The sequence below is a fragment of the Euphorbia lathyris genome, chromosome 3 (genome assembly GCF_963576675.1).
Source record: "Euphorbia lathyris chromosome 3, ddEupLath1.1, whole genome shotgun sequence".
Lineage (NCBI taxonomy): Eukaryota > Viridiplantae > Streptophyta > Magnoliopsida > Malpighiales > Euphorbiaceae > Euphorbia > Euphorbia lathyris.
The window spans coordinates 109,978,034-110,003,731 of record NC_088912.1 but is presented as its reverse complement, the minus strand read 5'-3'; the positions used below and the strand labels follow the sequence as shown (position 1 = coordinate 110,003,731).

Below are 25,698 nucleotides of genomic sequence, written 5' to 3'. Positions count from 1 at the left end.
TGAAGAAGAAGAAGAGTTACAGTATTTTAAGAAAATGCCACGTCGGCCATAGATATCTTCAAGAGAGATGACACATCAGTACTATTAACTACAAATTTAGCATATAGTATAGATTCCTTTTATATTTAAGCAAATAATATGTGGCAAGTTTGACTAGTCTTTTAGCTTTTTTTTAGCTTATATGGTCAATTGGTTATTAAGCTTTAAAATAGGTCAATAAAATTAGGCATAGTAGATTGACTCTCTCAACTTTGCAAGTGTCTAACCAGTTTTCAAAACTTGTTTATTTCGTATCACCAGCTCCCTAAAATTGTCCATAAAAATTTATTAGCTTCCCTGAACTTTGCAAATGCCTCACCAGTTCCCTAAATTTGCTTATTCTGTAACAACTAAATACGAAAACTTATTAAACCTAAATTCTAAAAATACATCTTCATCTATTTGTGAGGTAATTTTTTCTTCCCCTGCCTTTCAACCTATTATAAGAGTTAGTGTTGTAAGATTGAGATCGAAATAAGATAGTATATCCAATTCGTACATAAGATAGTATATTTTTTTTCCACATCCCAACATATGTTTGTGATTTGTTACGGATAAAATAATGCACGTGTGAAGTGTAGATGACAAGATTCATGACCGAGAAGATAATTTGATGAATTATTTCTCAAATTAACCCAATTTATCAATGTTAGGGGTAAAATGCTCTTGGCTTCCAAAGTTACGGCCAATATTGCACCATTTTAGACGTTAGGGGTAAAATTACTCCTGTCCCAAACGTTATGGGTATTTTTGCACTTTAATAAGAGTTAGTATTATGGTTTTTCTATAAATTTTATGGACAAGTTTAGGTAGCTCATGATACGAAATAAGCAAGTTTAGGGAGCTGATGAGACACTTGTAAAGTTTAGGGAGCCAATCTACTATTATGGATAAGTTCAGAGAGCTGGCGATATATTAAGCCATAAAATTATTTCAGTTTTGCTTTTGACCATAATAAAATCATTCATGGTGCCGAAATGATGGTATGAACTATTTGCAAGGGAACTCAATGTCACGTGTTAGTCGCACATGAAAAAAAATCATGTGGGAGATACATTGATTATGATTATAAATTTAAAAAAAATAAAATTAATTGGAGTTCGACCCATCTATCCTTCCTTGTACATCCCCTCTAACAAACAACGTATATAAAGAGCCAATTTTTATCCCTATCTCACCTCGTATATCACCTCTGTTAAACATAGTGGTAGTGTATTTAGGAAACCACAAGTACCTAATAGTACAATACTATGACAAAACTCAATAACTATTTAAATTATTCTGTGATCTTCATCTCGAGATTAGCGAACGGAGCGACTCATGCTATGGCTAGGCATGCTCGGTCCAATGCTAGTTTCTTTAGTGATTTTTCTATCCATGATTTGTTGGTTTCTATAGTTTGTAATAAATCTTTTTTAATTTCTTAATAACATTTTGTTTGGTTTTAAAAAAGAAACTATTTAAATTATTTAGGGTAAATTCCAAAAACAACCCCTGTGGTTTGATGTTGTTCCAAAAAAACCCTTGTAGTTTGTTATTACAAAAAAAAGGACTGTGGTTTGCGCCGTTAACCAAAAAACGGAAAATGACTTAACGGTGTTAAAATGCTGACGTGGCACATGGTAAGGTTGGAAATTCGATTTTTTTTATTTTTTTTATTTTTTTCTTTTTCTTTTTCTTCCCTTCTCCCTTCTTCTTCCTTCTCTCCTCCTCCTTCTTCCTTCTCTTCTTCTCCTTCTTCTTCTTCTTCTTCTTCTTCTCTTCTTCTTCTTTTTTTTTTAAATTTCTGAAATTTTATTTTTTTTAATTTTTCTTTTTCTTTTTCTTTTTCTTCTTTTCCTTTCCCTTCTTCTTCCTTCTCTCCTCCTCCTTCTTCCTTCTCTCCTCCTCCTTCTTCTTTCTTCTTCCTTTTTCTTCTTCCTCCTTCTTCTTCTTCTTTTTTTCTATTCTTTTTTTTTAAATTCCCTTACTCGAAGAAATTTGGAATTTTCCTTCCAGATTTCGGAAAAAAATAAAGGAAGAAGAAGAGGGATGAAGAAGAAGAAGAATGGAGGAGGGGAGAAGAAGGAAGAAGAAGAAGAAGAAGAAGAAGAAGGGAAGAAAGAGGAGGAGGAGGAGGAGGAGAAGAAGAAGAAGAAGAAGGAAAAGAAAAAGAAAAAGAAAAAGAAAAAGAAAAAAGAAAAAGAAAAAAAAAATAAAATAAAATTTCAGAAATTTAAAAAAAAAGAAGAAGAAAAAGAAGAAGAGAAGGAAGAAGGAGGAGGAGAGAAGGAAGAAGAAGGGAGAAGGCAAGAAAAAGAAAAAGAAAAAAAGAAAAAGAAAAAGAAAAAGAAAAAATAAAAATTAAAAAAAAAAAAAATCGAATTTCCAACCTTACCCCTGTGCCACGTCAGCATTTTAACACCGTTAAGTCATTTTCCGTTTTTTGGTTAACGGCGTAAACCACAGTCCTTTTTTTTTTGTAATAACAAACCACAAGGGTTTTTTTGGAACAACATCAAACCACATGGGTGGTTTTTGGAATTTACCCAATTATTTATTTAGCTTTTTATTTGAGAGGAAGTTGACTTAAACCCCCCCAGATCCACTCCAAACCCTGATTTCATGCTCTTCAATTCACTCGGATCTCTCCCTCAGTGCCACAGTTCATTGCCTTGCACAGTCTTCTTGTTTGGCCATCCTAGGTCTTTAACGCTCAGGAATTCTATACTTATATTTCTGGGTAAGCTCATTGTTGGAGCGACCAAATTAGTGTCCATAATTTTACAGTTGTGCATTTTGTAATTTAAGATGGAATTCGTCTGGTTCTTTTTTTTTTTTTTTTGAACTGTCGTCTGGTTCTTTTTAATTGCTTAATTTTCTTTGATCATTGGGATAATTCCAATTTTCTAATATAAATTGGACTCAATTCCTCTTGCTAAGAAAAATTGTTTTGTATGGATGTTTATAAATCGATAATCAGATAATTTCAAGTGAATTTTGTTTTACTTGGTATATAAGTGAGTCATAAAAATTAGTTTGACAAGTTAAATTTGTTGGTGTCAACACCTAACCGCGTTGATCTGAATCACGTATGGATGGTAATACTGCCTTTCAGGTTTAATGAACAGTTCTTTTCAGTTTCTAAATGACCGTATTTTGATGCATACGGTTTGATGCTAGGTTGGAGATGGTCTTAGAGCTGCTATGAAGCACTGATACTTTCCGGAGGTCACCGTACGCGTATCCGATACTCCGGGTGAGGGGATTCCGCGGGAAACATACGGACACGCCTGGGAGTATCCCCTTTTTCTTTAAATGAGGGGATATGCGGGGACACACCAGGGACACTTCGGGGATATTTTAGGGTTTTTTTTTAAAAAAACTTCGAAAGTATAAGGGTTTTTTTTAAAACTCAAAAAATATAAGGATTAAAATGAAATAATCTCAGGATTACTAGTTTTGAACCCTAAACTAAAATTGAAAATCTCTTCTGTGCGATGCGATTGAACCCTAACAAAATTGAAATTCCTAAATCTTTTCCCTCATCTGGTCGAGTTCTTCTGTTAAGTGGTTCTGTGCAATCAGTTGTCTTCCTCGATTGCTTTGTTCAAGTCGACCCCTCTCATCTGGTGGATCTGCTTTGATCGAGTTTTTCCTCTCATCTGGTCGATCTGCTATGAATTAATTACTTATTAGTTAATATTATAGATGTTATTTGTGGTTTTATAATGACTTGAGAGTATTATTTCTGTTTTTATAATGACTTTGTGAATATGATTTGTGATTTATATATTTATGTATCTTTTGAATTTTCATTATAAATGATATATATATATTATTAATTATATATAAAATTTTCCGTATCGAGCCTACCCGTACCGGTGCTTCATAGTAGAGCTGTAATTCTGGTGAAAGTTGTATGCTCTTGGCTTGGAAAATGATTTTTCATTGTGATTGTTGTTTGAAAATCATGGAAGTTTCTTTGAATTATTGCTTAAATGAGAATGATAAATTTGGAGACCCTAAGAAGGCTCGTGATTAGTGTGGCTGGATTCTGTTTCCCTTTTTCGCTATTTGTTTTTTCCTACTTCATTTTGCTTCACTTAGTGAACTATATTTTGAAAGTTTTCCATAGCCCTAAGATGAATCCAGGTTTTAAATCATTCACAGTGTTAAAGGCATAAAAAGATGGAATTTACAGCTTGAAATGTAAAAACTTCAAATATGGGTTGACATCTAGAAGAGTAGAAGCCATGTATATGCTTGCATTGTTGTTATCAAAGAAATTAAATTGTCAGCCCTTGTTTCTGAATGGTAGAGAACTTTTAAACTTTGTAGCTAATTTTGATGACTTCATCTTCCAATAGTTAGGACATTAATTGAGAGCATAAGCTTTGAAGGCTTTTAATTTGTTCACTATATGTAGTGAGACCATAAAGAAATTATGTCTGAGGCTTCATATGTTTTAGACTTTTATCACCTTTAGATTTCAGAAGATTACTATGACCATTTTCTATTATTAGTAAATATGGTTTTTGTTTGTCGGCTTTTTATCATTTCTTGAGGTGCACTGTGATGCATACAAATGTGCCTTGCTTTACCTATTTGTGTAAGGAACATATTCTTGTTGCTCTTTGAGATGATATGTTCTTGCAAATGCTAAGTCGATCCTTTTGCTTCAACTGTAATTCTTACGTAGAGTGTTTCCGCAGGATTTGTGAGCTCTAATGAAAGAAGAAGCTAGTATTATCCCAAGTAATGAAATGCAAAATGGTGGTTCTATGCAAGCCCAATCCATCACATACAATTCTAAGGTTTTCAGTTTGCATAGCATCTTTACATTTTGTTGTGATGTGGGTGTAATTCAAAAGCAATTCTTCTCTTATTTATATTTTGTTTTATGGAGTTGACATTTGTAAAAAAAAAACAGAAATTTCACATTGCAATTTGTTCGTTTTTTAGACATCCTTTAAGTTACTGGAGCTTATTTACAATGTAAAGTAGGTCAAAGAACTAATTATTAAATTGTAACATTTGCAGAAATTTCAAGATGATCTACAAGCAGCAGGAATCAAAATCAAGCAGCATGAGGATAACTTGAAAATTTTGAAAAGTCAATGAAACAAATTAGAAACCTCAATACTTGATCTGCAAGGTATGCTAAATTTTATTTTTTGTGCCTTTTCTAGAGGATTAGTTCTTCTTGAAGATTACTCAGGTAAGAAGTATTTGCATGTGCTGTTCACTTGGATAAAAGCACATCTAGGAACAAATTTATGTTGTGTAGTGTAATGGTTTTTAATTTAAGCATGGTAGCTACCTAACAAATTCAACTGAGTCACCTGTTTTTAATTCTTGGTTCTCCAGGTGCTTTAACTACTGTGGTGACAATGTTTAGATCTGTCATTCGTATATACTGTTTCCTTCAATGTTTTAGTTAATTTAATTAGAGAAGATATTTCAGTAAAGTTTTTGGTGATATAAACCGAAAATGATGTTGTTAGGAAACTGTTGTAGCTAGTCTAAATCAGAGTAAATTTATTTAGAAATTGTTATTTTCAGAATTATCATTTATTTAGGAAGTCTTAGTATTAGTAGAAATAGGAGTTTATTTTCAGAACTATTATTTAGGAAGTTCTAATTCTAATAGGATAGGAGTTTGTTTTCAGAATTTTTATTTAGGAAGTGTTAAATCTAATAGAATAGGAATCCTAGTTTAAGTCTGCCTTTTGTACTATTATAGAAAGGAACCATTTATCATTGGTAAAGTACTATTTGAAAAACAAATTCAGAGGTCAGGAGTTCTCATCATAGAGATCCGGGTTTCTCTCTAACGAGCTGCATTAATTAATTCTCATCATACTAGCTCGCAAGAAAAAGAAGTAAGATTCACTTCCTGATTTCAAGGTTCAAGGATCCGTAATTTGATCCAAAGTTTAGGAGCTTAACAAAGTGGTATTAGAGCGAGATATGGCTGAATCAAGTAATGTGGAAAAACAGTTTGAAGCCTTTTTGAGCTTCATATTGCAAAGACAGGCCAAAGGTGGAGGCCATGGTACTCAAACTAGAAATTATCACAACAAGGAAGGAGACTGGAGGGTGGACAGTAGAATACGACCGCAGAGGAGGTCTGCTTCCAAAATTCTCAAAACTGGATTTTCTAAGTTTGGTGGGTCATATGATCCCTTGAGCTGGTTGGTTGCATATGTGTGAGCATTTTAATAAGCATCAACACACTGTTGAAGAAGAAAATGTGGTACTAGCTTCCTTCCGCTTGGAAGGAGGTGCTGAATCATGATTCACAAAGAGAGGGGTAAACTGCAGTTGACATTGGAAGAGTTTCAATCCAGAGGTTTGGACCATCAATCCAGGATGATACAATTGGAGAATTGGTGAAAGTTAAACAGATAGGCACAATTGAGGATTAGGACGATTTGAACAACTACCGGCAAGGACGCGAGGATGAGCATTTCGATGGCAAAACAGGAGGTCGGAATATTCCTGAGTGGGCTGAAAGGCACAATAGTGGTTAAAGTAGAGTTGCATAAGTCTGCTGAATTGCCAAGGCTATATGAAAAAAGAGAAATTATCAAGATGGGACTGTTGGCCAACAGTGGAAGGACCGTTTAGAGAAACGAAAGACTAAGAGGATTTGTTATAATTATTACTAATCATATACATGAGGACATCAGTATGAACCTTTACTAGAACCAGATGATGAAGATCCTATCACCAACTGATGCTTTGGTGAAAGTAGCTCCAGTTATCATCTTTGTGCATGAGATCACACTCATTTTTGTAGGGGAAGGCAATGTTAAAACTGTTGTAGCTAGTCTATATCATAATAAATCGTTATTTTGATTAGGTTTAGGACTTACTAGTTTCATAATTGTTATTTATTTAGGAAGTCTTAGTCCTTGAGGAGTAGGAATTTATTATCAGAATTGTTATTTAGGAAGTTTTAATTCTAATAGGGGTATGACTTTATTTTAGAATTTTTATTTAGGAAGTTTGAATGATAATATGAGCAGGAGTCCTAGTTCAAGTCTGCCTTTTGTACTCCTCATTTGAAAAACAAATTCTGAGGTCAGGAAATTAATTCTCATTATAGGTAAGCTAGGTCGAAAAAGAAAAGAAGATTTACTTCTTGATTTCATAGTCAAGGACCCGTAACTCAATCCAAAGCTCAGAACTTATAGTGTGAGCAGTTTTTTTATCTCAACTTCCAGCCAGTGTTTCCGAATAAAAGGATTTACTTTTAGATGATAGAATTGTTTGGAGATTTTATGTGTATAATGATTTGTGATGCATAATATCTCTTTCCATTTTCATTTTTTTTATACTGACAAGTTTCCTTTAGTTATTCTTTGTAAGTATCACTCCGCAAGACCTCCTAGTGGTGAAAGTGAAAGCCATTCCTCCAATCAGAGTGAGGCAGAAACAGTAAAGCAGATTCTACAGCATGAAACTTCTACTGCAGGCATTCCGTGTCAGCTGACAACACATCATGGTACTCATGCACCTCAACTCGCATTCACTAACGATGTGCTTGGTATTGTTGCTACTTAGGGCAAGGTGGATGATGATTATCTTAGCAGGACAGTTTGAAGTTGCATGTTATCTGTTATTGATATTTACTATCTATCTAACATGTAGATTCTTCCTCTTCTATGAAATAAGTCTTATGATTAGTTTCCTTGCTGATATAGCATACTGTTCCTTGTTCTAATATAGTCAGTTAATCTATGTACTCCACAATTCCAAGAGCTCTTATTATTTTCAATCAGTGAAATGCCTCCGTACTTACTGCCACGCTGATCTTTGCTTTAAAGAGCTGCATGATAATGCAGTTGTTGTTAGTTATCTGCACTGTTTTCAATCTACTTTTACTTATTCTTTCTTAATTGCAGACTTCTTTCAGAGTACTTAGGAGTAGAGACAATGCTAGGAATTATTTGCAAGACTTACGAAGGTGTTAAAGCTCTTGAAACTTATGACAAGGAAGGCCATATAAATAGTGATTCTAGAATTCGAGTCTTTGGTACTACTATCGGACGGACTCTGGATGGTCGATTTCTTGTCATTTGTCTCGAAAATTTAGGGCATGTATCTCTTTCTTTTCTTTATTGCTGTTTGGAATTCAGCTCTTGAATTACAAACTTTTTTTCCCTTGTAGACCTTACTGTGGTGAATTTTTGGATGATGACCCTCAAAGAATGCTTGATCTTCTACAGCCAAAATTGCCTAATGGCGAGTGCCCACCTGGATTTATTGGTTTCGCTGTTAACATGATCCATGTGGATTACATGAATTTGTTGTATGTATCTGATGTATATGGCCTCAAAGAGACTCTATTTTACAGCCTCTTTTCTCGTCTGCATGTTTATAAAAGTAGGGAGGAGATGCTACTAGCTCTTCCACTTATAAGTGATGGAGCAATTTCACAGGATGGAGGGATTATTAAGCCTAATGGTTTCTTTTCCTTGGGGAATCGGTAAGTATTTTGCTTTCATTATTGACATGAAATTGTCTTCCAATTGGATCTAATGGTGAATTTCATTTGTTTACAATATCTCATTTTGTGGTATTTCGGAATTTTCTTTCTGCATGTAGGTAGTTTAAATGCACTAAGAAAGAAATGTCTTTCTGAATCGTGATAGATTGTAGAATTATGTATGTGCTATAATTCGATTATAATAGGCCACCTATACGGTTCATAGCATTAGCCTATAACCTTCCAAATTCAACTCATGATATTTGGTGCATGGATTTTATTTCCCCCAATTTTTGTACAACTATCATACAAAGGAAAAGAAATACCTATTTTGTCTAGAATGGTCGATTCAAAGGGTGAGCCTTGGCGCAACGGTAAACATTGTTGTTGTTGTGTGACCGAGAGGTCACGGGTTCAAGTCTTAGGAGCGACCTCTTGCCAAAAAAATTGGCAGGGGAACGCTTGGAGTTGTATTTTGCAGATTTCAACAGCATTTGCTCTCGCTTCAGATGCAGGGAGGACAGGATAGGTTCAACCCTAGATGATATTAGAAGGGGGAATCAAATCCTTATCAGGATAGCAACTCGGAAAAGTCTTCTATTCCGTTATCGTTTTTGAATGGGCTACGAATTTCTTTTCGATCTGTGGTGTGCAGTAAGGACCGGTTCGTATTAGGAGTAGCAAATCTGCCATTTTTTTTCCTTAAGTTCTTTCATAAACCCTGAAGTTTTTGTATTATGTGAAATTATTATGGGTTTTTCTTATTGCATACTTTTTGATTAATTTGGATAAATAATTTACTAGTTTCTGAAAGTGAAATTGATTCTCAATAGTGCAACGATTGGACTTTAATTAAGTTTTGGTGTTACAATTAAATTGAATAGATAAAAAAACAATTGGGAAAAACAAAATAAAAATATTGATAGAAGATGTCAAAAGTTAGGTATAAAATCGTGACTAAGTGATAGCATATTGATAGCAGATGTTTAAAGTTGATCAAAACTGATTATTTATCTAAAATAAAGATAATAATGTCAAAGAAGTTATTTTTTAAATCGTGTATTTGTGATTAAAAAAACTAGTAATTGCATCAAACAAGTTATTTTTGAAATCGTGTTGTGACAAAAAATATAAAAACCCCAAATTGAATTTCCTTGTAATATTTTCTAAATCATGTATACGAGATAATGATAATCTTGTAGTAAAAAAAAACTTATCCTAATTATCTTAAAAACATTATTACTCATAAAAGAAGAGTTTATAAATCTAGTCTTGTCTCATTTTAACCTTAATTTATCAATATAACTCTTCACTTCAACAGCTATCATCTTTTGCAGTAAACTGAGCAAACATTTCTCCTCATGTTCCTCTTTCTCAGCGTCTCCGCCTTCTTCTCCTCCCTTCTCCGCCACAGCAGTTCCCAGAACCAACCCATCCCCCGGTGGACACAAAGTCCACACTGTCTCAGGCACCCTACTGAAACAACTATAATCCGTTCGTACACCCAAACACAGCCTCTTCGCTCCCGAATCAGACCTAGACTCAGATGAAACGTCAAGACTCATCTTCTTGACCGTCAAGTTAGACTTGGATGATGCAGACAAGAACTCGGCCTGGCGTTTTCTCTGCAAAGTAGATTTCCAACGATTTTTAATGGCATTATCAGTCCGGCCAGGCAAGAGTCCAGCAATTGTGGCCCATTTATTACCGTGAATAGCGTGCGCTTGAACAATGGTATCATCCTCCTTTGTAGTAAAAGGTCTGTCCTGAACCTCTGGCGAGAGTTGATTAAGCCACCGTAACGGGCATGATTTTCCTGAGCGGCCATGAATTCGGGTGCTTATGAAAGTCCAATTTCTGGGGCCGTGTTGTTTAACTAGCTTGATTAAAGTATCATCTTCTTGAGGACTCCATGGCCTTCGATACAATCTCCACCATTGAAAGAAGCCATGAATGGAAAAGTGAGAAGAAACAGGGGAAAGAAAGAACTATTTTTTCTTCTGGAGACCGGTATAAAGTTTGATTAAGCTATTCTCCCCTCCTTTTTATACACATATTACAATTCTGATTAGGGTATTTTGGACATCTTTGCAAAGACAATACACTGTAATAATTTTTTATTATTTTTTTCAAATTTTTTAGCCTATAAATTAGTGTTATATATTTGCAATCATTATTTTTATTAAGGAATATGTTGATGTTATGGTATGGAATATTTTTAAGAATATGGAAACAAGATTTATTTCCTTTATCTATTTTAATTAAATATCATTTTAGTAATGAAAAATATTCATTACAAAAAAATTCATTGTGAATTCTTTTTTCAAAGGTATTTTGAAATTTTTATTTATTCACCTATTTATTTATTCATTAATTAATTTATTTAGACTTTAATCATACTATTAGATTTAGGTATATTAAAATCATACGGTGGAAATTAAAATTATTCTAATATTTAAATTTAATAAAATTGGATTTAATGGTAACTGACCAAATTCCTTACATGATCTATTTGACTATTACTGTTTATTTGTTGACTTAACACGTTACAATCCCAACAAGATTTCATAATATTTGTAAAATATTAGGGTCAAAAATTTGAACATTATTGTTTACTTGTTGATTTAACACGTTACAATCCTAACAAGGTTTATTAATAGTCATAAAATGTTTGGATCAATTTTGATGTTTATCACTTAATATTATTATTTAGTATATATGAGTATGCATATTCTTTTATTATTTCTTTGAAATATTTTAGGCGAATAAATTAGTGTTGAATATTGATTGTAATTATTAAAAGGAAATTATTTCTTTGAAATATTTTTTTTTTTTTGGTAGAAAAGGAAAAGAAAAATGAATAACAACAAACTACCCAGGAATTAGCCTAGGGAAGCTAACCCCAATCCTATCTTCTAAGAGAAGATGAGAGATGAAACTAGGGGAAACAGGAAGGGTAGTAACGCCTAACGTCCCTTCATGGCCCGCCGCCGCCAAGCGATCAGCAACACGATTCTGCTCTCTAAAAATGTGTCTGAACTCTACGAACTCAAAGGAGGAGCAAAGCCTTATAATAGCTTTGATGAGGTTGCGACTGTTAAGACCCATAGAATGATTCTCAGAAATCATTTTGATTGCTTCCAAATTATCAGACTCCACAGAGAGCCTCTTAACACCCAGCCTTTTAGCAAGATTGATTCCAGTAAGAATAGCCCAGAGCTCCGCAGAAAAGGAAGAACCCAACCCTAAATTCTGGGAGAACCCAGAAAGCCAGACGCCCCCTACATCTCTAAGCACACCTCCAGCCGCAATCTTACCGTTACTGAGGCAGGAACCATCAGTATTCAGCTTCACAACCCCCTCTCTTGGCCTGCTCCATCCCACGAGATGGACATCACAACACTGAGAGGCTCTGGCAAGGGACTCTCCTTTGAAACTATCGATAATAGAGAAAAGTTTTTTCGAGAAGAAATCAGCTAAGTTTGTCATAAAAACAGTTTTATCTCCAAAAATCTCCTCGTTTCTCCATTTCCAAACTTGGTGACAGATAATAGCAAAGAAAATGTCACCATGCTCCATGTATGGAAGCAACTTTCCTCTAACACCATCAGAGAACCAGTCGACCTCAGAATGTGCCATGAAGGAAGAGAAAATATGGTGTGGGAGAATTTTCCTCCAAACCTCTTTACTATTAGAGCAATCTCTAAGAGCATGGCACAAAGTCTCAACATGGCCTCTGCATCTACTGCAAGCTCCAGAATCAGCCAAGTGCCTTCTGTGCCTATCCGAATTAGTAAGAAGCCTGTCCTTAACGCCCAGCCACAGGAAACTCCTAATACGGAAAGGAACTTTAAGGGTCCAAATCGACTTCCACACATCCGAGGGAGGATCAGATCTAAAGAGAGAGAAAGCTTCAAAGGCCGATTTGCAAGAATAAACTCCATTGTTAGTCAGCGCCCAACAGTGCCTATCCAAGTCTTCCTCTTGATTACTCACCTTCACTCCCCGCATTCTAAGGAGAGTCTCAAGGCTAAAGAAAGTATCAAACTTTGACCAGATCCAGTCCCCTTCCGAGTCAACCACATCGGCAATCCTCCAGTTGCGTATATCACTAGGCGGGGGGGAAGAACACACCTCAATTAACGGTTTATCCCCAATCCAGTTATCAAACCAGAAACTAATGGACTTACCATTCCCCACCTCCAGGCCAACTCCCGAGCAGAACTCATCAAACACAGCACTAAGTCCTTTCCAGAGGAAGGAACAATTAGCAACTCTCTCTTTCGGGCCCCCGAAGATTTTGTCTTTCCGATACTTACCACAAAAGAGGCGAACCCAAAGAGAGGAGGGGTTTTGCCACATACGCCAAAGGAGTTTCATTAATAAAACTTTATTATTGTCCTTTGCTTTCCTAATACCCAGACCCCCAGAATCTTTAGGCTGGCAAACCTCACTCCAAGGCACAAGATGGATCTTCCTGCCCTCCGCAGCTTCCCCCCACAGGAACCTACGGTTAATCTTGTCAAGATCATTAAGCACAGGATCCGGAAGCTTACAAGCCTGCATGATGTGATTGGGAGCAGCACAATTAACAGATTGAATTAACGTGAGGCGGCCAGCGAGAGACAGAGTCTTGGCTTTCCAAGTGGCACACTTCGAATTAGCTTTATCCAAAGTCTCTTTGAAGGAGCCTTTAGACACACGCTCACTATGGAGGGGAACGCCCAGATACTTCCCAAGAGAATCAGTAAGAGGAATACCTGAGAGATCACTTAATCTCTTACAGACTCTCTGATTCATATTCTTAGAGCACATCATCCTAGATTTCTGGATATTAAGCTTCTGCCCAGAGGCCGAACAAAAACAATCCAGAATATCCATAATGACTCTCAACTGCTCCTCATTACCCTCAAGAAAGATAAGGACATCATCTGCAAAGAATAAGTGAGTCACCTGGGGACAGAAGCTGTTGATCGCCACAGGGTGGAAACTCCCATTATCAATCGCATCCTGAATCAGGTGAGAGAGCCTCTCCATAGCAATAACAAAAAGGAAAGGGCTCATAGGATCCCCCTGACGGATTCCTCTACCCGGGGAAAATTCCTCCGACATATCCCCATTGACCATAACTTGAAACACAGGAGAAGAAATACATACCTTAATTAAACTTCTCCAGCTGTCCGGGATTCTAGCTCTCTCAAGGCTCTCCATCAAGAAATCCCAATTAATTCGATCATAGGCCTTCTCTAAATCCAGCTACAGAGCCACAATGCCTTTCCTCCCCTTCCTAATCTTCATCGTGTGGACCATCTCTTGGGCGATCACCACATTATCCATCATTTGTCTACCAGGCACAAAGCTACCCTGATTTGAAATATGAGTATGCATATCTCGTTTTATTTAGATATTTCTAAGGTGTTTAGGTTAGTTTATTTCCATTTTAAATATAATTTTAGTAATTAAATATAATCCGGATCTGGTGGGGTTTTTTTTTCTTCTTTAATGTAAGAGCATTGTGCGCAAATATTTAAAAAAAAATATATAATCATTTTAAATATTTACATTATGAATTATCTTTGCCAAAGGTGTTTTGATATTTTTATTCATTCATTAATTTATTTATTTTTATTCATGAATTCTGTTTTAATAAAGTCATTTTAGTGACTTTAAAGTAAAATAATAGCAAAAATATAATATGATAGACACGTCATTACTATTCAACTTCTATTGCTGACTGAAACGATACTTGGTGCCACCTACTTGACCGAAATGACATATATGTTCCATCTACCTGACCGAAACGATATGTGTTGTTTCGGTCTGTTAGATGGCAACCACATGTCATCCAGGTTGATGTCGAGTATCGTTTGGGTCAACGATGAAAGTTGACAATAGCTGGCTTGACAATCACATCACCTTTCCGATTTTTTACTCTTAAAATCGTCGAAGTGACTTTATCGAGACAAAATTCAAAATTGAATTATTTTATTAAGACAATTTGAAGTTGAGTGACCATTTTGATACAAACATGAAAATTCACTGGCCAACTCAACTTTACTCATTTTCACAGTATAACCACTAAACTACAAAATGTAAACAAAAGCCATTAAACTTTACGTACTAAAATAATTGCAACTAAACTTCAATCAACGCATGAAAATTACTATTAACAATTCTAAAATAAATAAATTCAAGAATTTGTGACATTTCTAAACAACTTTAATTTTTCAAAATTTTCGTTTTGATATCATTTAACTGTTATTAGGTTGGTAGGGAGAACGTCAAATTTTAGAGAATAAAAACTTTAAATTAAGAATTTAGAAAATAAAAAATGTGGTTTCATGATAAATAGTGGGGTAAATTTCATCAATGGTGTACAACCTTTTCCCTATTTCACACTTTGGTGTACAATCTTTAATTTGTCTCACTAATATATACGAACTTATAGATGACCTCACACTTTGGTGTATGACCGGTTAAAATGACCGGTCAACGAAAAGTCAACTCGCCACATCATTAATTTCCATTCTAATCATTAATAAAAGTGGAACCCACCAAAATTCAATTACTAAAATACCCTTCTTTATTGTGTTCTTCCTAAATCCTTTCTCTCTCCATTATTTATTATTTACAGATCCTTTCTCTCTATTTTCCACTTCTCTCTAACTTCTCTCTCATCAGAGATTATAAGATTAGGATCCCATGGATGATTTTGCTCCACTGCAAAGAATAGATGAAAAGAAACATCCTAAAATCAATTACCTCTATTTGAAGACAAGATAATTCAAATTTTGGGTCCCTTAAACACATTTGCTATTATGAAAAATCTTCAATCACAGAACTTACGACATCATGTGCTATAAGCACATTGATCTCCAAAGGTTATTTTATTTTACATAAGCACTTGTATCTCTATATTTATGACCTTCCATCAACCATTGGGCAAATAAAGGATTACCCGAATATCACAATATAATCTATTAATAAAAAAATTTGGGGCAAATTCAATTTATCTCAAAAATAATCAACAATTCTCTCTCATTGAAGATTAAGCAGCCAAAATTTACAGAAACAGCCGATCCAGAAGCCAATGTATATTGTGATATTGCAAAATTTACAGATACAGCCGATCCTCTCCGTCGTCTTCCTTCTGGTAGCTGTAGTGGTTGCCGTCGCAGTCGGAGTCAACAACGGCGATAAAAAAGCCATGCCCAAACTTCATAAACCGATGGCCCAGTAATTTCAACCTCGACAAAATCAATTGAAGCAATTTATCAACCGATAATCAAAGCTAAGTAATAACCTAAATCGATCTCGTCTCCCCCGATCGGTGCCTCGATCTACTCTCGTCTCATATGCAGTTCCAGAAATGTCAATGAGACTAACTTGGATTTCTGTTATAGACACAAAAGATGGGTGAAATCCTGCAAATTTTGAGCCTTTGAGTTTGATGAGAGAGAAGTTAGACAGAAATGGAAGGATGGAGAGAAATGTCTGTAGATAATAAGCGATTGAGAGATAAATGATTTAGGAAGAAACTCAATGAAGGGTATTTTAGTAATTGAACTTTGGTGGTCCCACTTTTATTAGTGATTAGAATAAAAATTGATGATGTGGCGAGTTGACTTTTCGTTGACCGGTCATTTTAACCGGCCATACACCAAAGTGGGAGGTCATCTATAAGTTCATAAATATTAATAAGACAAATTGAAGGTTGTACACCAAAGTGTGAAATAGGGCAAAGGTTGTACACAATTGGTGAAATTTACCCATAAATAGTGTTATAAAAAACTATTAAGTTAATTACAAAATCAACTTTATTTATTCAATATATAATTGAATAATTAAAATTTAAAATTTGATAATTAATACTGAAATTACAATTTGATTTCTCAATTTGAATTGAAATTACAATTTGAATTCTCAATTTGAATTTTAAGTTCAGAGAATCCCAAATCTTTTAAAATCAATTAGGTCCTCAACCTATATTTTAAAAATTAATTAGATCCTTCATTTTGTAAAATCATAAATTAGATCCTAACTATGCTGAAGTGTTAATTAATCGCTTCTGTAATTGGAAACACAAATCGGTTTAGTTTTTATATATTTCCAGTTCGGTTATGATCGGTATTCTAGAGAAATTTATACAACTGGCCCAATGAATAAATCTATTTACATATTTCGACCTATTTAAACATAGACTACTAAACTAAACTTTTCTAATACATTTTATCAATAATACTCTTATTTCCAATGTCGGATTCAAAGTTAAAACCTTATGAAACCTTTGAAAAGAAAAAGAGGAAATTGGATCTGAAAGCAGGAATTGTAGGTAAAAAAGGATGAAACAGAGACCAAAAAGTGCAGTGGGAAATTGATGAAATGGGTTCAAAGAAAAACTGGATTTTGTGGGTTTTGACTTATTTTATGATATTTTCAGTTATTGGTTCAGTTTTAGTAATCAATTAAACCTAATCAATTATATACACATGTTAAAAAATGTTTTGATGTAATATTGATTTTGTTCGATTTAAACTGAACCGATAATCAAAATAAAAAATATTATAAAATACTAATCTCATTTGAACTGAAAATATTAAACAGTTTTGAACTAAAAATTATTTCCATTATGAGATGGATTTAATTAACAGTTTTAGCATACATTAAGAACCTAAATGGTAATTTTAAAAAGTTAGACACCTAATTAACTTTTAAATTAGCATAGACTTTTAAGCTATAATTTAGAGGGATATAATTAGACCTTAAACCTCTTTTTCTGTATTTAATTGAGTGGTTTTGAAACATATGAATTTACACTAATTAAATTTGGCTCGAGTGGTTAAAGCCTTTGTGTTTGAGTCTTAGTTTGACGAGTGTCAAATCGAGAAAGTAGACAAACACTAAACCGAATATCTTTTCAGATGATGATTCAAAACGGTCGTCTCGCAAGATATAAAATTGTCATGGCCTCGCTGCCGTCTCATGGTGCATCAGACGACAATGGTGTTCTGTCATCTCTAGCAGCATCACTTGACATACGCTCACTTGCGCTCTTTCATCTTTTCATTGTTACGATGACGTTATTATTATTAGGAACCGACAATTAGATGTATTCTAACCATAAATTTTTTATATAGTCTGTCACTGGAGTGAGTGAAACTCAAAAACTTTTATGTATAATATGACAGAGGTTATGTTCGTATCTGTCATTGTAGTTTAGTTATGACAACTGTTTTTTTAACTTTGTCATAGTAAGGTCATTGAGATAACAATGTATTTAGTTATACGTGGCTAATACAGCTCATGAAGGATCTCCATCAGCCAATCGATTACTCGGTACAGTTATACTGTGACAATCAGCCAGCTATCCACTTAACCGACAATCCTGTTCAAAATATTAAACTTAAATTTTTAATTTAAAAAAAAAAAAAAAAAAAAACAAAGTGCATCACGTGAATGCATTCAAAGGTGGAGCAAAAGTCTTAGTCAAAAAAATTTTAAATAATTAAGCATGGAAGTAATAAATGTGTATGTGTACACATATATCAATATTTGACTTTTATGTATTCCAAAAAATATATATATGAGTGGTGTGATTGAATAAAAAGTTGAGTTTGTAATAGTATATCCGTAATTTAAGAAATATTAATATTAGTCTTTATCTTTCTTAAATTCTTATCTCTAACAAAGTGGTATGAGAGACACGTTACGAGAGTTAGTCTTCCGCAAAACAAACCCTACAAAAATGTCAGACGGTCTCAAACTTCCTTATCAATACCCTCAGCTCACCAAAACCAATTATTCAAGTTGGTGTATTCGAATGAAGGCGTTACTCGGATGTCAAGATGTCTGGGATATAGTCGAAAAAGGCTACGTAGTCCCAGGTAACGAGGCAGCGTTGACACAGGTAGAAAAAGATACTCTGCAGAAAAATCGCAAAAGCGATCAAAAGGCGCTTACTCTCATCCATCAAGGTTTGGATGAATTAATGTTCGAGAAAGTAGCCGAAGCTACGACCGCCAAACAAGCGTGGGAAATCCTACGAGTTTCTCTTCAAGGGGAGGAGAAAGTTAAAAAAGTTCGTTTGCAGATGCTGAGAGGAGAATTTGAGATGATGAGGATGAAAGAGACGGAAGCCATTAGTGATTACTCATCCCGAGTAAAATCTGTCGTAAATCAGATGCGGCAGTATGGAGAAAAAATTGAAGAGTCCAGAATTGTTGAAAAAATTCTGCGATCACTACTACCAAAATTTGATTACGTAGTGGTGGCTATGGAGGAGTCCAGGGACATCAGTGAAATGTCCGTTGATGAAGTTGTAGGGTCACTATAAGCACGAGAGGAGCGGTTTGAGAAACGAAGAGAAGATTCCGCAGAACAAATCTTAGCAACAAAGGCTGTGTTTAAAAATGGCGAAAGTAGTCAGTCCGGCAGAGGACGCGGAAGAGGTCGAGGAGGAAATGGTAGAGGAAGAGGACGTGGCAGAAATCAAGGCAGAAATGAAAACGGCAACAACAACAATGACAGAAGCACTCAATTCACTAGAGGCAGAGGAAGAGGCCGAGGACGCGGTCAAGGAAGAGGAAACTGGAGGCCGAATGAAGGACGCGACAAATCCAACATTCAATGTTATAATTGCTCTAAGTACGGTCACTACGCGGTGGAATGTTGGAGTCCGCCTAAAGAGGTAGAGGAGACTGCCAATAATATTCAAGATGAGGAAGTAACTGGCACAATGTTACTTACCTATGAAGGTGAAGAAAATCACGAAAATAATATATGGTATCTTGACAATGCGGCAAGTAACCATATGTGTGGTGACAAGAAGATGTTCGTGGAGCTCTATGAATCCGTTCGCGGTAATGTTGTATTTGGAGATTCCTCTAAGGTTCCTATTACAGGCAAAGGAACCATTCTTATTCGGCTCAAAAATGGCGCTCACCAGTTTATTGATAATGTTTATTATGTCCCCAACATGAAAAGCAATATTTTGAGTTTGGGACAGTTACTGGAGAAAAATTATGAAGTTCATATGGTGGACCGGAAACTACTCCTGTTGAATGAGAAAAAGGAGCTGATTGCACGAGTACCCATGGCGAGAAACAGAATGTTCACAATTAACATTCAAACGGACGTGGCCAAATGTTTGAAAGCTTGTGTGCAAAGTCCCCCATGGCTTTGGCATTTACGGTATGGACATCTCAATTTTGGAGGATTGAAGCAGTTGGGACAGAAGCAGATGGTAAACGGATTGCCTCACATTGACCAGCCTCATCAACTGTGTCAAGGATGTCTTGTTGGGAAACAATTCAGAACCAGTTTTCCAAAGGAGTCCATGTCAAGAGCAAAGGCACCACTTGAGCTAATTCACACAGACGTGTGTGGACCGATCACTCCACAGTCCCTGGGAAAAAATAAATATTTTCTACTTTTCATTGATGATTATAGTAGAAAAACTTGGGTGTATTTTTTGAAGGAAAAAACAGAAGTATTTGAGACATTTAAAAAATTCAAAGTCCAAGTGGAGAAAGAAAGTGGTCATTTTATTAAGGCACTCAGATCAGAGAAAGGCGGTGAATACATGTCCATCTCTTTCAAGCAATTTTGTGAAGATCATGGAATCCGTCATTTCCTTTCAGTCCCCAGATCACCTCAGCAAAATGGCGTAGTAGAAAGAAAGAACAGAACGGTGCTCAACATGGTGAGGAGCATGTTAAAAAGCAAAAATTTACCGAAGGAGTTATGGGCCGAAGCAGTAGACTGTGCTGTCTACCTGTTGAATAGATCGCCAACTGTTAGTGTTTGGGATCAAACTCCACAAGAAGCATGGAGTGGAATAAAACCCGGTATTTCTCATTTGCGTGTTTTTGGCAGTGTTGCTCATGTCCATGTACCGGATGAAGAACGCAAGAAGCTAGATGATAAAAGCAAGAAATATTTGTTTGTGGGCTATTCAGAACATTCCAAAGGGTACAAAATGTTCGATCCGCAGACTCAGAAAATTGTAATTAGTAGAGATGTCACCATTGATGAAGAAGCAGTTTGGGACTGGACCGGTAAAAAAGAAAACAACTACAGTTTTTATCCTTTCATGGATGAAGACAATGATCATGAAGAACTAGTCACAGTCGCAACCACAACACCAGCAACCAGTTCGACATCAGCAAGCTCATCCAGTTCGAGTTCGTCCTCGAGTGATGGAGACAGTTCAGATGAACATCCACCCGGAAAGCCAAAAAAATTCATACCTATTAAAGATCTCTATGATGTAACAAGAAATATCGATGATGAATTAACTCTTTATTGTCATTTTGTTAATGATGAACCAACAGATCCAGAAGAAGCAATGAAGGATGAAAAATGGAGACAAGCCATGGAAGAGGAGATTCATTCGATCGAGAAAAATAAAACATGGGAGCTGACATCACTTCCGGCCGGTCAAAAACCCATTGGAGTTAAATGGGTGTTCAAAGCAAAGAAAGATGCAAACGGTGAAATTGTCCGACATAAAGCAAGATTGGTGGCAAAAGGGTTCAGTCAACGACCCGGAATTGACTACAATGAATTTTTTGCTCCTGTTGCCAAAATGGAGAGCATCAGACTGATAATTTCTGTAGCTGCTCAACACGGGTGGAGAATCCATCAAATGGACGTGAAATCCGCATTTCTCAACGGATATCTAGAAGAAGAAATTTATATCCAGCAACCACCTGGGTATATTGTGAAAGATCAAGAAAATAAAGTGCTAAAATTGAAAAAGGCACTTTATGGTCTTAAGCAAGCACCACGAGCCTGGAACAGTCGCATTGACAAATATTTTCAAGAAAATGGTTTTGTCAAATGCCAACATGAATATGCCCTATATGCAAAGGTGAAAAATGGCGATATGTTACTTGTTTGTTTGTATGTGGATGATCTCATTTTTACAGGGAACAATCCTAAGATGTTTGAGGAGTTCAAGAAGACAATGGCTCGTGAGTTTGAGATGACTGACATTGGTTTAATGTCATATTATCTTGGCATTGAAGTGAAGCAGAATGACGACGAAATTTTTATTTCTCAAAGTGGTTTTGCAAAGGAGATCTTAAAGAAGTTTAAGATGGAAAATTGTAATTCCGTCAGCACGCCAGTCGAATGTGGAATCAAGTTAGCAAAAGATGAAGGTGGAGACAGAGTCAACCCGACATTATTCCGAAGCTTGGTTGGAAGTCTCAGATATTTGACGTGTACGAGACCAGATATTCTTTATGCAGTCGGCTTAGTAAATCGATACATGGAAGCCCCAACGGCACCACATTGGAACGCAGCAAAAAGAATTCTCCGTTATGTTAGAGGTACAACTAATTTGGGTTTACTTTATTCAAAATCTGATGATTTCAAATTAGTTGGGTACAGTGATAGTGACTGGGCCGGTGACAAGGATGACCGAAAAAGTACAACTGGTTTCGTATTTTTTCTGGGTGATACTGCATTCACATGGAGTTCAAAAAAGCAACCGATCGTGACGTTATCTACCTGTGAAGCTGAATATGTCGCTGCAACATCTTGTGTGTGTCATGCGATTTGGCTTCGGAAATTGCTAGAAGAATTTCAGATGACTGAAAATGATCCGACAGAGATTTTTATTGATAATAAATCTGCATTGGCATTAGCGAAAAATCCAGTGTTTCATGATCGAAGTAAGCACATTGATACGAGGTACCATTTTATTCGGGAGTGCATTGAACAAAACGAGGTGATACTGAAGTACGTGAAGACGCAAGACCAGATTGCAGATATCTTTACGAAACCGTTAAAGTACGATATGTTCAGTCATTTGAGAGATCAACTAGGAGTTACGGAAAATTAAGTTTAAGGGGGCATGTTCAAAATATTAAACTTAAATTTTTAATTTAAAAAAAAAAAAAAAAAACAAAGTGCATCACGTGAATGCATTCAAAGGTGGAGCAAAAGTCTTAGTCAAAAATTTTTTAAATAATTAAGCATGGAAGTAATAAATGTATATGTGTACACATATATCAATATTTGACTTTTATGTATTCCAAAAAATATATATATGAGTGGTGTGATTGAATAAAAAGTTGAGTTTGTAATAGTATATCCGTAATTTAAGAAATATTAATATTAGTCTTTATCTTTCTTAAATTCTTATCTCTAACAAATCCAATGTTTCATACAAGAACTGAACATGTGGAAGTACATTATCACTTCATACGAGAGAAGGTCTTACATGGGGACATTAAGATGCAGTATGTGAAGACCCATGACCAAGTTGCTGACATCTTTACAAAAGGACTAAAAGGTGCAAAATTTGAAAAATTTAGAAAGCAACTTGGAATGACAAGCTTTAATTTTTATTCATGTTAATCTCTAATTTAGTAACTTTTTCTTTAATTTTAATCTTCATTCTAATAACTTTCCTTTTTATTCATTTTAACCTTTAATTTAATACTTTTTATTTTACACATTTTAGTCCTTAATTTGGAACTTTCATTTTATTCATTTTAGTCCCTATTTTCGAACTTTATATTTTATTCACTTTAGTTCCTGATTTGGAACTTTCATTTTATTCATTTTTTCAATTTGTTACCCAAATAAACTTTTCAGTTTATTCATTATAGTCCTTTGTCCAAATTTTAATTAATTGTATAACTGTATTATTTGTTTCTAACTTTTTATTTTGATTGATAAAAATGCGCGAGAAAATTGTTTTGGTGCCGATTGAAGTCTCGGTAATGTCTACATTAGGCTTTGACCGTTGGTCCATTTCCAACTTCACACCAAACTCTAAATTGATGCGTGTTCCTACACGGATCATTTTGGAACAATTTGATCGCAAATTAAACATTCAAAAGTCAAACCAAATTTCATTTGGATTAATGGCTTCCCTCCAAGGGATTGAATTCAAACGGAGCTTTAAATTATTTCCACAAATGACGTTGTGTCAAACTAGGATTTAGGGACATAATGTCCTAAAAGTGTATTATGAAATTAAAATTAATGGTTGAAAGTTATTAATTAGGTCAAACAGAAAAAAAAACATAAAAAATTACATTAAAAAGGTGTGAAAACTATAAAATTGCATTTAGAGGCCCTAAAAGATGGAATTCGGCCAAAAGAGGACGGGTCCCTGAAACCCTAATTTGACATGTGTTCCTAGTGATCATTGAATGCATGTGGATGGAACCATCTAAGTTTTTTTTTTTGTGTATGATCCTTAAGACCCATTTAGGCCAAATTGAAACTAAGGTAACAAGTCAAAGAACTTTAGCAAAGAAAAGGGCAATCTCAGAAGTAGAATCCACAACATAAGAGCAATAATAGGATTCAAGCATTTCACTCATAATCTAAAATTCATCAGCATATAAACTTATCAGGAGACGGAACAAAGAAGCATTATCAACAACTAGACAAAAAGGCAATTACATATTCTTATTCCAATAATACATACACAATCAGCTAACCGCTTAAGTAGCAAAGAAGCAACCAATTTCCCTTTCCATTTCAATCAATAGCTTTAGTGGTTAATGGTGAAACAGAAAAGAAGACTACAATTCCACTTCTTTCTTCATAATACTAAATCTTAGAGAGTTATTAATTAATGCGCATTTAATTTTATTTGTTCATTGATTTTAGACAAAAACTTTATTTAAATTAGTAATTTAAAATTTATTTTTAAAAAAAATTCAAATCACTCTATAAATTAATAATTATTAATTTATCGATTAATTAATAACTCTCTAAATTAATAAAATTTCATGGTCCCAACATTATTAATTTATAGAGGTTTTACTGTAATATTGAATCTAAAAATGCATAGTGTTCCTAAATTTGGGCTTTCATTTATGAAACACAATTGCTAGTTAACAATCCTCTTAGATCAATATAACCAATATAAAGAGGTATTGGTCAAATTAAAAATGGTAACAGTTTCATTTATGAAACGCAATTGCTAGTTCTCTAAATCTAGCGATCCAAATCCAGGAACAGAAAGAACCAACAATTATCCCCGACAAGAAAAATAGAGAGCAAGAAGGTGAAATGAAGTCTGGAAGGTGTTGGCCCAAAATAAAATAAATTTTATTTTATGTATATACAATACTTGGGTTTCGATTTTAGGATATAGTTTATATTTTGTCTAGAAAATAATAAATGATAAAATAAAAATGAAAATACATTCGTAAACTCACCTCAAACACGCGAGGCGTGCCTTCCTATACGCGAAGCGTAACCAGCCATCCAAAGACGTTCCGCTTCAGAGACTCCATTACGCGGGGCGTGCCTTCCTATACGCAACGCGTAAAACGCATCAACAAGGCGCTCCAGGATCAGAAACACAAACACGCGGGGCGTACCTTCCTATACGCGGAGCGTATATCATGCACCCGGAGAAGTTATACTTCAACAGCTCAACCACGCGGGGCGCAAGACCAGAGACGCCTTGTGTAAACATCATCGACAAGACGCACCAAGTTCAGGAGCCGCACTACGCAGGGTGTAGCCAGACTTACGCGGGGGCGTGTTCTTTCTCTCGGCGAACTAGAGCTTAGTTCTCGCCCGGAGCCCGTTGTCGATCACTGATTTCTCAAAACGCATCCGGACACAGCCACGGGCTAGCCTACAAGCTTAGCCCCATCCCCACATCTGGGTCCAAACCTTAAGATCTTCTCTAACCACAAGGTAGTGGGGTGATGTGGCATGGAAGTTAGTGGTAGTTGGAGGAAGTTGAGGAAGTTGATGATGTGGCAAGGTAGTGGGCAAGGTTAGAGAGAAAAATAAGGGGTAGTTGACCAATAATTACCAAAATACCACCAAATAATTACCAAAACGCCACTCCAAAAAACTATAAATAGACCCCTCCCCTTCATAAAAAATCACTCATTCAACACACAAAACCCCTTCTCAAAGCTCCAATGCTTAGTCTCTAGTTTCTTTTGTTCTTAGTTCTTCAAGTTCTTCAAGTTCTTCAAGTTCTTCCTTTCGTTCTTCATTTTTCTTAGCTTCGATTCCTTCTTTAGCTCCCATTTAGCCTTAACTCAGTTCCAATAGCCTCTTTTCAAGTCTTTTCAATTCACTTTAGCATTCCCAGGCTCTTAATTTGTTCAATTCTTAGCTAGAACTCTGTTTCCAAATTAATTTTCCAGATTCGTCCATTTATTTTCAAAGCCTAATTCCGTCCATTT

The 25,698-nt window shown here is 35.3% G+C and overlaps 1 long non-coding RNA gene and 1 pseudogene across 1 annotated transcript; one reads left to right on the top strand and one right to left on the bottom strand.

The window, feature by feature from the left end:
- The first annotated feature begins 3,489 nt into the window (after positions 1-3,489).
- On the top strand, positions 3,490-7,604 carry LOC136222047 (uncharacterized). The gene is made up of 4 exons (XR_010685475.1): positions 3,490-3,686; positions 4,734-4,835; positions 5,062-5,176; positions 7,382-7,604. It is a non-coding gene; the product is annotated as an uncharacterized lncRNA (long non-coding RNA).
- A 2,188-nt stretch (positions 7,605-9,792) lies between these two features.
- LOC136222868 (transcription factor MYB73-like) lies at positions 9,793-10,466 on the bottom strand (annotated as a pseudogene).
- Between the last annotated feature and the right edge of the window lie 15,232 nt (positions 10,467-25,698).